The following is a 13,305-nucleotide window of genomic DNA, read 5'->3' as shown; positions in this document are numbered from 1 at the left end:
AAGTCTTTACCATCATTTATCCAACTTATTATGCATCATTTTGAGCCTAGTCTCATGTAGCCCAAGCTGCCCCCAAGCTTACAATGCTGCAGAGGATGATCCAGAGCTTCTCAACCTCCATCCTCTATCTGCTGGGCTCTAGGGTTGCAGGTGTACACCACCACACCCTGTTTTACGAGGTCCTAGGGATGGAATCCCAGCTTCATGCTTGCTAGGTAAGCACTCTATTAACTGAGTCACGCCCCCATTCTAAGCCATTCTCCCATCCTTTTCTTTAAGTTTTCCTTTCTTAACTCCGACATCTGACTGCAGTGAAGAGAGAAAAACCCTAGCCTATAGTCTTCCACAGCTCCTTGTCCCCCAATAATGGAGGAGGGTCATCTGTCTATGTATTACTTTCATTGGTTAATAAAGAAAATGCATCGGCCTTTGATAGGACAGCAGCTTTGATAGGCAGAGTAGACAGAACAGAATGTTGGGAGAAAGAAGCAGAGGCAGAGATCTGCCCACCATGAAGCTGCCAGGTCAGACATGCGGAATCTTTCCTGGTAAGCCACAACCTCGTGGTGACATACAGATTATTAGAAATGGATTGAATCAATATGTGAAAGTTAGCCAATAACGGACTGGAGACAATGGGCCAGGCAGTGTTTAAAAGAATACAGTTTCCGTGTAATTATTTTGGGTAATAAAGCTAGCCAGGCCATTGTTTCTTCTATACCCCAACCCTTATGTCCCTCACATCTTCCTGAACCCCATGCTCCCATTCCCCACAGTAGTGACTCCAAGACCTCATCTGTTTGCAGGGTCTTCTCACTCTGTTACCATCATCTCTTACACCAAAAGGGAGGCTTAATGTCTTTTACATGTAAGACATTGACACCTGGAGATATGAGCATGGAGGATTCATACAGCCTGTACACACCCTGTGTTCTTTTCAATCATCCAAAGACTTGGGGGGAGAAGTTTGGTTCAAAATTTGGAACATTCTTGGTAGACTCTGTGTCTGAGAATCATGGGTCTAAGTAAGATGTATTGCCTGAAAAATAACTAGTTTATTTTATCTAAAGAAATAAAATTGATGAATTCACAAATTAGATATACTAGCTATTCTTCTACTGAGCATAACATTTAAAATACATGTTGTTATTACTGCTAAGAGGTTGTGTACCACTACTCTCGCAAACGTAAATCTAGTATGCTTCTGAAAGCATCTTTCCATGACAGCAACGCCTTTGTAGTTTGGACTTCATCCTACCACATGGTCCTATCTGTAGGTGGACTAAAGGCTGGTTGTATAATTTACAACCCAAGCAAAGATGCTTTCATGTGTGAAGTGGGTGTGCTGCTGGTACAGGACCAACAGGTGTAAAACCACCATTTCTGAAAACCGAGGCATCCGGTCCTCCTGTTCATCTGCTTACTCCCTTATCACCACTTCAGGGACTTGAGAAATTCTCGTGTATTTTTAGGTTTTTGTACACACCATATGACTCTAAGCCTTAGAGGATTTGTACATCCTGTTCTTGAGCCTGGAAGTCCTTTATTAACTCTTTTCTCCGATCTAACTCCTACGCAGTCCTTCAGGAAGCCTTTCTCCAGGCTCCGGACTAGCAGAAAACCATTCTCAGGACCTCGTGAGGATTCTAACCACACAGAAATCTGACTTTCCCAGTCACGTGCTTTCCAGAACAGCGATAGAACCAACTGTGGTTGCATTTTTTGGTTTGTTTGTTTATTTTTGTTTTTTTTGTTTCTGTTTTGTAGTGTGTGGAGCAATTCTTTTCTTTTCCATATCTTTTTCTCCTTCCTCACAGAAGCAGGGTCACTGTGCTAAAGACCTGGCCTAGCAATATCATAGGCGTAACTCTAAAACTGCCCCTGGGTGTAGTCAGTACAGTCAGAATGCAGAAAACCCAAGAAATCAACCAAACATTGTTAAGATAAGCAAAGTCTGTAAAGCCTTAGGCTATAAAACAAGACTGTGTACCAGCTCTGAGCTATCTGGAAAGGAAATTAAGGCAACATTTGCATTTATAATGGCATCAAAAACATTTTTTTGATAAGGAAGAAACTTATGTAAAAGAATTAAAGACTCATATAATGAAATCATTAAGATATAGAGGAAAGGGATCAAGAAAGAAACAAATGGAAGAAAACCATTGTGTGTTATGGAATTGTGAGGCATGTAAAAGCCTCTGTTCTACTTGCTGGGACCGAATGTTTATGTACCTGCCTCCAGCTCGCATACGACAACCACAGCCTCTGTATTGATAGCATTGGAACCTAGGCATTTGAGCAGATGTCTAGACCATTGTGATGGAGCCACAGTTCACATATTAGTGCTTTATTAAAAACCCTGTGGGGACTCCTTACCCCTTCTGCCAAAGATGACTGTCGTGAGGACTCTGTGGACATGGAGCTCACTCGTTCTTAATCTTGGGTTCCCTACATCCAGAGCAGCAAGAAATAAATTCCTGTTATTGGGGCCAAGAGACAGCTCATCAATTTGAAGCACTTGCCAAGTCAGGGAGAAGAACTAGAGTTTGGATCCCTAGTTCCCTTGTAAACCCTTGGCAGCATAATGGTCAACATCTTATTTTACCCTTTTGGGAGACAGAGACAGAAGATCCCAGGAACTAGCTGGTCTGTTGAACTAGTTGACTGGTAATCTCTGGGTTCAGCTGAGAGAACCTGCCTCAAGATATGAGATGAAGAGATATTGAGGAAGACAGTTAGCATCAGCTTCTGACTTCCATGTGCAGGTGAACCTATATATGCCCCCAGACATGCAAACATATACACATAGTCAAAATCCCTGTTGTTTATGATATTGTGTTATAGTTGCTCTAATAGACTTAATAGACTGAGATAACACCCCCAAATTTATAAATTCAGTACAATTTTTTTCAAAGTTTATTAATTTATAAAAGTTTCCATTTCCGCCCCTCCTCCCAACACCCTCCCACTCCCCCGACTCCCTCTCCTCCTCCCTCTCCATCCCTAAGAGCAGTCAGGGTTTCCTGCCCTGTGGGAAGTTCAAGTTCCTCCCCCCTCCCTCCAGGTCCAGGAAGGTGAGCGTCCAAACAGACTGGTTCCCAAAAATCCAGTATATGCAGAGGAAACAGTCCCAGTGTCATTGTCAGTGGCTTTTCAGAAAGACCCCGTGCCAGTCCAGTACAATTTTAATCTAAGTCCCATTTTATAAGAGTTTAAAAAGGAGAAATTTTATGAAGATTTATGCAGAGCCTTAAGAAGCCATAAAGAAGAAAGTCTTAATGAGAACTTAGTTCCTATTCTCACAAAAATGTGATATAAAGGCATCCATGGGGGTCGTTGGAACAAAGCAGAGAGTTGGAGAGAAATCCGGGAAGTGGGGTCAAGTGATTTGGGCGGAAGGGCTAAGAATACATGAGGAGCAAGGAAGAGCTTGTCAACAAATCACAGTATGTAAGTTAGGGTTTCTCTTGCTGCGACAAAACACCACCACCACCACCAGCAGCGTGGGGAGGAAAGGGTTCATTTGGCTTACACTTCCATATCGCTGTTCATCAGGGAAGGAAGTCAGAACAGAAACTCAAACAGGGCAGGATTCTGGAGGCAGGAGGTGATGCAGAGGCCATGGAGGGGTATTGCTTACTGGCTTATTTTACATGGCTAGCTTAGCCTGCTTTCTTATAGAACCCAGGACCACCAGCCTAGGGATGGTACCACCCACAATGGACTGGGACCTTCCCCATGGACTACCAATGCCTTAGAGCTGTATTTCATGGAGGCATCTCTTCAACTGAGGCTCCTTTCTCACAGACACCTCCAACCTATGTCAAGTTGACACACAAAACCAGCCAGTAACACCCTTATTTTACAGCACATACAAAAGTCAGCTAAAATGGACTGAAAATGTAAACACAGGACTGAGGCTGTGTGTCTTAGCGGAACTTTATGACCCTGGTCTTGCCAGTGACCTCATGGATATGATACCAAAACCAGAGGAAGCACACTAAAAAATCAGAGGTGACATAAAACAAGAAGGCGGGATCAAAGTAAAGAACTTTTACCCAAAGAGGGAGAATGTGAGCGACCTGCAGGATTTGGAGGGAAGTTTCCCATCATGGAGCTGAGGGTAAGCTCATCTTCAGGATGTATAAGACTCCTCTGTAACTCAGCAGTAAAAATAACTATCAAAACCCACAGAAAATTTAAAAGCCCCAATTAAAATGAGCTAAAGATTCAAATTCCAATACTGTAACATGAAGGCCGGCTTGTTGGGGTTTCTGTCCCACCCGGTACCCCACAACCGGCATGCCCCAAAGAGAAAATCAATCACACAGAGATCTCTATAAGTTACAAAGCTGATTGGCCCATTAGGTCAGGCTACTTATTAGTTCTTATGACTTATCTTAACCCATTATTCTTATCTATGTTAGCCACGTGGTTTGGTACCTTTTTCAGCTGTCAGCTTCCATGTTGCCTCTTCGGTGGTCTGCGCAGGAGTGGCAGAGGGAGCTTCTGCTTCCAGAATACTCCCAGTCTCTTTGCTCCACCCCTACTTCCTGTCTGGCTTTCCCACCTATACTGCCTGCCTGGCCAATCAGCGTTTTATTAAAATATGATTGACAGAATACAGACAATTCTCCCACACCACAGTACAAATGGCCAACAGGCCAACAGGCCAACAAATGGCCAACAGGCGTAGGGAAGCTCTCAGTGTCAGGAGTGATGTGGTAAATGCTGATCGAGTCACACCGAGTCAAGTCCTCGGGGTTGTTATAGAGAAGATAAGTGGTCCTTACGAGGCTGTGGGGGTGAAAAACGGTAAGCTCTTGTGGGATGTAGAGGATGTGCAAACAGCTTGTGTGTTCGCAGCGGATCGCAAGCACAGTGCAATGCAGAACGACTGTATAAACATGTCACCCAACACTCAGGAGGCTGAGGGAGGAGATTGTGAACTTTAGAGAAGGCTGGGCTTCCTAGTGAGACTTTGATGCAGCAAAAACCAAAAAGGAAGATGGAATATATGATATATGGTGTATATATATATATATATATATATACATTTTCTCTCTCTCTCTCTCTCTCTCTGTGTGTGTGTGTGTGTGTGGTGTATGTGTAAAATGGACTACTACCTAGCCTTCAAATGAAAGAAGGAAATTTTGTAGCATGTAACAGCATGGGTTAGCTTTGAAGGCATGTGTAAAGGAAATATCAAGCACAGAATGACAAATTTAGAATGTAGGGTATCTACAATTGTCAGCTCGTACAATCATGGTGAAAGGAGACCAGGGGAACTTGCTAAGCAGGGACCTAAAGTTGATGCTAGGTAAGATGAAAGCTCTTCAGAAATCCCCTGTACGGCTCTGTTGTGTGTCAATGGCAATGTGGCCAACACCTAACATCGTGTTAAGGAGATGGAACTTACGCCAAAGGTCCTTCCACAAAGAAAGGAAACAACTGCTGGGGGAGATTCTGAATGAGCAGATATGGGGGGTCTCCCTAATTCATTGTCTTACCTTATAATGAATGGACTGACAAGGGAGATGTGCGCTTCAGAAATAGCCCGTGGTGGAGGCAGTGACAGTCCTGGCTCATTTGAGAAGCTCTGTAACATGATGGCCGGCTTGTTGGGGTTTCTGTCCCGCCCAGCACCCCAACAAGTCGGCAAGTCCCAAAGAAAATCACACACAGGACTCCTTAAGGTTATAAACTGATTGGCCCATTAGGTCAGGCTTCTTGTTAGTTCTTATAACATATATTACCCCATTATCCTTATCTATGTTAGCCATATGGCTTGGTACCTTTTTCAGCTGGGCAGCTTACATGCTGCCTCTTCGGTGGTCTGCGCAGGTCACATCAAAGCTCGGACTTTTAAAAGCCACTTGGTTTAAATCAACCACAGGGAACCACACCCTGAGCTCTGAAGCGGGGACAATGGATGTGAGTTAAGAATCCGGTGGTCAAGTCCTCCAGGGGCAAACACGTGAAAAAACGAAGATCTCTGTGAAGTCCTTCATAAAATGGAGAGTATCTGACAGATGATCTTAATAGTCAGCAAGGAATCCTAGGGCCAGAGCACTGACCTCTCCTTTGGGATAGTCTGACCTTCCTTACCCATGGGGCTGTGGGAGTATCATACAGATCATTAAAGGCTTATCACCCCCAGTCCCCATATCTTAATGGCTAAGTATTGAGAATTCAGTCCAGCAAAGTGGGGATTTAATTAGGTGATCTCTACAAACTCAGAGAAAGCACAAGTAGGAATCAAGGAGAGAGGAAATAATCTTGGCCTAAGAGGCCCATAGAGAGACAGAGAGAGAAAGAGAGAGAGAGAGAGAGAGAGAGAGAGAGAGAGAGAGAGAGAGAGAGGAGAGGAGAGGAGAGAGATACGAGAGACAGAGGTGAATTTGGATGGCAAGCTTTCGGCATGGGTGTCCTGAAGATGTTGTATCAAGGGCCAGAGAATCACAGAAGGGTGAGGACAGATTTCAATGGGTGGTCTATCCTACTTTTGTGGTATATAAGTTTAAAGAACTAGTCCTTTTTATTCTGAAGATAAATAAAAATGTCCTGTCTGTGTTGGTTTCCTATTCAGGCTCTAAACAGGCTGAACATAGCCAAACATATTCTAGAACTATCTACGCAGTCTTGGGACAGGGGAAATTCAACATTGGTTGGAATCTCAGTACAGCTACAGTCTGTTGTAGTCCAGACAAGCCCTTCCATTGGCTAGCTAAAGATTTCCACCAATGCACTAGTCTTGGTTTATATATTTATAAGCCTGCCAGCAAATGTTTGGCACAGTGTCCTTGATTACCTGGGTGCTATGTGCAGCTCTGAGTGCTTAGCTGTCTTGGTGCTGGGTATGTGAGATAAACCCTGTCACATCGGCAAACAGGGCAAAGGTCCCCGGATAAGTTGGTTCCAGTTTAGGATGAGTAGTGAGACGCCTGAACGCAGGACGGCCTTGCAACGATCGCAAGCATTGCTCTGCTTAGGCAGAGATTCTATTAGTCCACGTGTGGCTGGAGAGCGGGCCTGTCCTCCACAGAGTGGTTTGTAATTACACCTGTCTAGAATTATTTATAACACATAGATGGTAGCATCAGCATACAAACTTGGATGACCATGAAGTTTGTTGGTTCATCCAGAGTCCCAAAGCCTTGCTCTGGGGTGAGATAAATGTCCTCTGAAACTTGGTTCGTGCAGCTCATTCTTCTGGAGGGGAAGCCACAGTGTCTGCTAGAGCCATGTGTCGGTCCAGGCCATGTTAGCAAGCTAATTTTAGTGGGTTTTGTTTCCAACAAATATACCTTGTGGGTCTACTTGGTTGTGTTCTAAGACATAGCCCGACCCAGTTATCCTAACCTGATCTTGTAGGGTTCGTGTGCTTTCTTGTGTGGAGATGGGGAGGCAGAGGGGTCCTAGTGAGAACACCTTTCTGTTTCGCTGTGGTCATAAAGTTCTTGAGGGCAGTGGTTCTCAAGCTGTTTGTTGTGACCCCTTTGGGGACCCCATACCAGATCGTCTGTATATCAGATATTTATGTTAATTCATAAAAATTATAGTTATGAGGTTACAATGAAATAATTTTATGTTTGGGGGGTTACCACGTATCAGAATCTGCATTGAAGGGTCTGTGCATTGGGAAGGTTGAGAACAACTGCCCTAGAGGAACAAAACTAAAAAAAAAAATGGATATGTATTACAAAGGGGATTTATTAGATCGCCCAACACAGTGTTGCATGTCATCTGCAAGCTGGAAAGTCTGAGAGCTTTGTCATTGCTCAGTTTACAAGGCTAGATGCCCCAAGGCTAGATCTCCCAATACTGTTCTACGTATTCGTGGGATTATTGAAGAGTTACCAATTTTCAGTCCAGTTAAAAGGTTGCAGAAACTGGGTTCTGATGGTAGCAAGAGATGACAGTGGCAACAGCAGCAGCAGCATAGTAGATGCCTTTACCAGGAAGGCACAAAGCCAGACAGGCAAAGGCATCATTCTTCTATATCTAGGCCACTAGAAGGTGTGGCCTGTTCTAGGGGAGGATCTTCATCAGTTAATCCTTCCAGGAAACACTGATACACCAAACAGGTGGACATGTGTCTCTAAGTTGATTCAAGACCCAGTTAAGCATCACAGTTGCTGGCTATCCTAATCATACCAACTAGTTGTCCAACTAAGGAGTTGGGATGGGACCTGGCTGGAGGAACAATTCTTCAACAAGAGTGGTAGGTGAGGCCTTTCCAAATCAGTGCAATTTGAGTCAGAATTCAAACAGTAGCAGGAAGACAGTCAATCTGTTAGCTGGCAGAGAAGGGGCTCTGGGTGGAGAGAATAGCTTGTGCAAAGACCTCGAGGCAGAGGGAGTAAGGCAGGGGTGGAGGATGAAGTCCGCGGAAGAATCTTGCTGCTGGGAAAGGAATAGGTGAGTAGTAAACTATAAGCATCGAGAACCAGGCTGGGAAGGAGGAGGAAAACCGCTGTGACCGCTGTGATCCTCACCTGGAGACAATGGAGCTTTGCCTGGAGGTGGGGCTGGGCACCTACAGTCAGGCCCATGGTGCTTCGCGGGCAGCTCTTCACTTCTGTCTCTCGGAAAGGTCTGGAAGCCTGAGCTCAGGAGAACGATTCTGCAGCTCCTGCTCTCCCCCATGAGTGCACAGGCTGGAGCAGGAAAGGGCCAAGAATGGGGAAAGAGGGCCACCAGTCACCTCACCTTACCCAGAGGGGCCGCCCCTGGAGTGAACAGACTTGGTTGAAATGCAGCCTGGGTTTGGGGCAAATTAAAAATAAATTTGTTCCAAAGACTCTGGCGCGCCTTTGCATACATTGATAGCGGTGGGCACTGTGGTGCCTGGTCAGGCTTTGCCTGTTGGGATCCTGGAGGTGTGGGGAGGAAGGGTGCTTGATTAATCAGGGCACTTCATCCTGTCAATCATTCGTAGTGAATGCTTCCAGACACAGATGGAGCTAGGTACTCCATCCCCATCAGTCTTCCGGGCTTCCTCTTGCAGGCTTTTTCTTTCTCAGTGGCTTCAGCTGTGTTAGCTTCAATTCCAGAAAATGCTCTTTCTGGTGGTGGTCAACAGGCCCATGCCTACCCCTCGTCACTCTGGAAACAGAGTACAAAAAGCCTTCCTGCTTTCAAGCATCCTCAGAAATTGCAGCGGCGACATCCTGCAGGGATCACAGCCAGTGACACGTGCTCCCATCTGACCTGTTTGCCGTGTGCACCGGGGAAGGCACGTATGTTCTTTCTCAGACCTCCTGGCCAGGGGGCCAAAAGCAAAGTAAACTGGTGTCCTGAAAGAAAGGGTAGGCTGTGGTTTAAAATGATACAAATACTCTTGTCAATTGAGTAAGCCAGGAGGCTAAGCCGTTGTATGTTGTATGTGGTACCTAACTTAATCTTCACAAAGACTGGTGCACATTGTTTTCTCTTTGCTCCAGCTCTGGGAACTTGTCCAGGTCATTGTGCTCATTCATTTCCTCAAGGCTCATTCGTTCCTTCAAGGCTGTGGCAAAATATCTGGAAGCAGCAACTGAAGGAAGGGGTTCACGGCGGCTCATAGTCTGAGGGTGCAGGCTGTGGTAGTTGAAAAGGCATGGCAGCTGGGCACTCGAGGTCTGCCCTTAGGGAGCAGAGGGAGGTGAGTGCGCATGCTCAGCTAGCTCCTTTCATTTGCGTCAGTCAGCGACTCCAGCCGGGAATGGTGCCACCCACAGTTAGGTTTGGTTTTCTCTGTGTAAACTAAAAAAAATATAGAAAGTCCCGCACAGACACACATGGAGGCCTGTTTCCATGTTCGTCCTAAATCCCATCAAGGTGAAGGTCAAGGGTAACGAGTATAGTCTTCGGCGGCTTGTGAGGGACAGAGTGGAATATTGTACAAAGCCCAAGTGCGTTCTGGGAACAGGGGCTGGGAGAAAAGTTCCAATGGAGGGGTTCGGGCAGAGCCAGACTGAGGCAGGTAAGAGATGTGCGGCCAACAGGTAAGGCAGGCCCACCGCAGGTGGATGAAGTAGTGGGGTGTACAGACAGTGTCGGAGTGCAGAGCCAGAGAGCAAGGCCTGCTCAGAACGAAAAACAAAGAGTTCTCAGACTCGGGAAACTTTGAATACAGGAGGATGGAGTTAATGAGGCTTTACTGAGTTGACTACAGCTGTCACCGTCGTTTACTCCCTCAGCGCACAAGTCAAAGCTGATGTGGCACGGACGGTGCTGGAGAATTTAGGCCACATGTCTTCTTGATACCTCACTGGCATGTTTGTGGAATCAAAGAAACATTTCCCATCTGCTTTTCAATTTCCTTCTGTGAACCAGGATGGCTTTGTCTCCAGACCCCTCCCCCCTTCGTCGGGCAGAGCTGTGGATAATTACGCTGCTCTCAAGTAGAAGACAGTCAAAACTCCAGCTTCAGCTTTCACAGCATCCATTTGTCATTCTGCAGACGCTTTTAGGCAGAGCTGTTGTACTGGTTACTTGCCGCGCTGCTGTGACAAAAACCTTGACAAAGCAGCTCAAGGGAGGACAGGCGTGTTTTGGCTCACAGTGAGCAGTCCGTGGCAGAGAAGGCGTGGCAGCGTGGCAGCGTGGCAGCGTGGCAGTGGAAGGTTGAAGCCGCTGGTCACATTGCACCCACAATCAGGAAGAAAGGAAGCTGCTGCCTGTTGACTTTCTTATTTCTATGTAGTCTGAGACCTGAACAGGCGGAATGGTGCCACTCACATTTAGGATGGGTCTTCCCACCTGAACTCACCTATTTAGATATTTGCTCACAGACACGCGGAGGGGTTTGTTTCCGTGGTGATTATAAATCCCATCAAGTTGAGAGTCAAGATTAGCTAGCAGGGCTGTGGAATGAGAACATCACAGGAAGCTTTCCGCGGTCCCTGAACTGGAGAAAAAGGAGCTTTCGCTTCTGGGCACTTGGAAACCCTTTGGAGCAAGAGTCCTCTGAGTGTTGGGAGCTGCTAGGCTGATAGATTTCTAGCTGCATTGCCCTTCCCTCCCCTGGATACAGGTCCCTCTCCCAGAGACAGGCCTTCCCCCCAGAGACAGTCATCCCCTCTCCCAGAGACAGGCCTTCCCCCCAGAGACAGTCATCCCCTCTCCCAGAGACAGGCCTTCCCCCAGAGACAGTCATCCCCTCTCCCAGAGACAGGCCTTCCCCCGGAGACAGCCATCCCCTCCGGAGTCAGGCCCCTCCCCTGGAGGCAGGCCCCCACAGCTGGAGACAGGCATTTTGGGTCTGTGTACGTTTCCCTCTCCTATTTGCCATCAATTGATCATAACAACTGCAATCAAATCCACTTCACCTTAATAAAAATGAAGCAGAGAGACTCATTCTGTATATTCCAACCACTTGTCCAAGTGCTGATTATTGATCTGAAAACAGCCTGTGCTTTAGCCTGGTAGCGTTAGCTTCATTTCCCCCACTTCAGGTTTCGGTAACAGCCATATTGCCTACTTTGGAATTGCCCTAGAGGAACAAGATGATAGTGGACAGGCCAGCAAATCTCTCCTGGGTCAACAATTCATCATGCTGGAAATTGCAGGGGCTCGAGTGTGTTCAGTGAGCAGCTAACAACCCATGCATCTCTCTCCAGTCAATCACACGCAGTGGGCTCACAGACTCGTATTGTTAAATTCAATTTCTTCAGTATGGCTGATAATTACGGCATTGAGCAATTGATTTTGCATAACCACATGACCTAATTTTGATTTGGATGTGATTGTTATAAAAGGGGCATGGCTGTGGTTGCGACTGCCTGGCACAGACCCTTAAAGAACTAAAAAGAAAGGGTACCTTCAAGACGTCTCATTCTTTCCAGACGAGCCATTGTACAGCTCCTTATGAAGTTAACAGTGGGTGTTTTGGAAGCACCAGGGCAATGGTTACCTTCACTGTTGTGCAATTTCTATCCTCCTCTAATTGGAAGTTTACTGGCAGGTGAGGTCACTGGGCCAAGGGTGTGGACCTCAGTAAGAACCTTCCTAAGACAGAGACTCCAAGCTGTGTGTTCTTCCTCTTATTTTACCATGGACGATAAACTCTGTAATCTTCTCTTCTCTTCTCTTCTCTTCTCTTCTCTTCTCTTCTCTTCTCTTCTCTTCTCTTCTCTTCTCTTCTCTTCTCTTCTCTTCTCTTCTCTTCTCCTCTCCTCTCCTCTCCTCTCCTCTCCTCTCCTCTCCTCTCCTCTCCTCTCCTCTCCTCTCCTCTCCTCTCTTCTCTTCTCTTCTCTTCTCATGTTTTACTGCATGCTGGAGCACTTGGTGAGCTCTGGCAGGGGTGGATTGTCTTGTAGTTTGTGCATACCTTCTCTCTGTGTCTCAAAGTGCCACAGTATATGTCCTGGGGCAGGGATTTCACTGTTAGCTAGATTATCACTGCTCAGAACCAGAGCCATAGGTGTCACTGTGTCGTCATTTCGACCAGGCTGAAGGAGCCATTAAGTGTCCCATGCCCTACCTTTTAAGTAAGAAGGCATTATGGTACCACGCTGAAGGTAGATGTTGCTCGCACTTCTGAGCAGACTCAACAAGCAATGAGCTGGGTGGTGGGTGAGGGGAGAGCACACACTGAGCATGTGCAAGGCCATGGGATCTGTCTCCATCAGTACAAAGACACATACAACACACACACTGGTGTGCACTCTCATGTACAACTGTGGAACAATATTTGGCTAGATCTTGCCAATGTATATTAATTGAAAAACACTAAGAAATTAAAAGGACAATTATAAAATGACTTGTCCAGATGTAGTTAGTGTTTTTCCATTTTGGCATTTCAGTCCACACACACCTACTCAGTGCAACCATGTAGAAGAGAGACCAGTTAAACTCACACAGTAAAGATGTCCTACTTTGTGCCGGATACATTTCTTATTCAAAGATATTGGGAATCTATGTGCAATTATTCTTCATGTTCTTGTTAAGAGCCTGTACTTTGCCAGGCATGGCAAGTTGTGAATAATCCTGTGGATTTTATTGAGACACCCATTCTGGTGGGAACAGGAAGAGAACAGAAAATAAACAGGCCAGGTATAGTTTGAAATCTCAGTACTTATGGGGTCTGAGGCTGGAAAATCAAGGGTTCCAGGCCAATCTTGGCTACACAGTATGATAGCGTCTCGGACAAACCATCAAGAAGCAAGGAAGTAAGAATAAAATGGAAAGGAGACATGTATAATAAAAATGCAAAATGTTGTGATAGTCAGGCTTTTGCTTGGATGGGCAAACGATTTATTAAGGAGTCGCTAGAACAGCAAAAACAGCAAAGCACAGCAGCCACGGGAAGAACCTAGC

Source organism: Myodes glareolus, chromosome 17 (assembly GCF_982192425.1).
Source record: "Myodes glareolus chromosome 17, mMyoGla1.1, whole genome shotgun sequence".
Classification (NCBI taxonomy): Eukaryota; Metazoa; Chordata; class Mammalia; order Rodentia; family Cricetidae; genus Myodes; species Myodes glareolus.
This window is presented reverse-complemented; position numbering follows the sequence as displayed.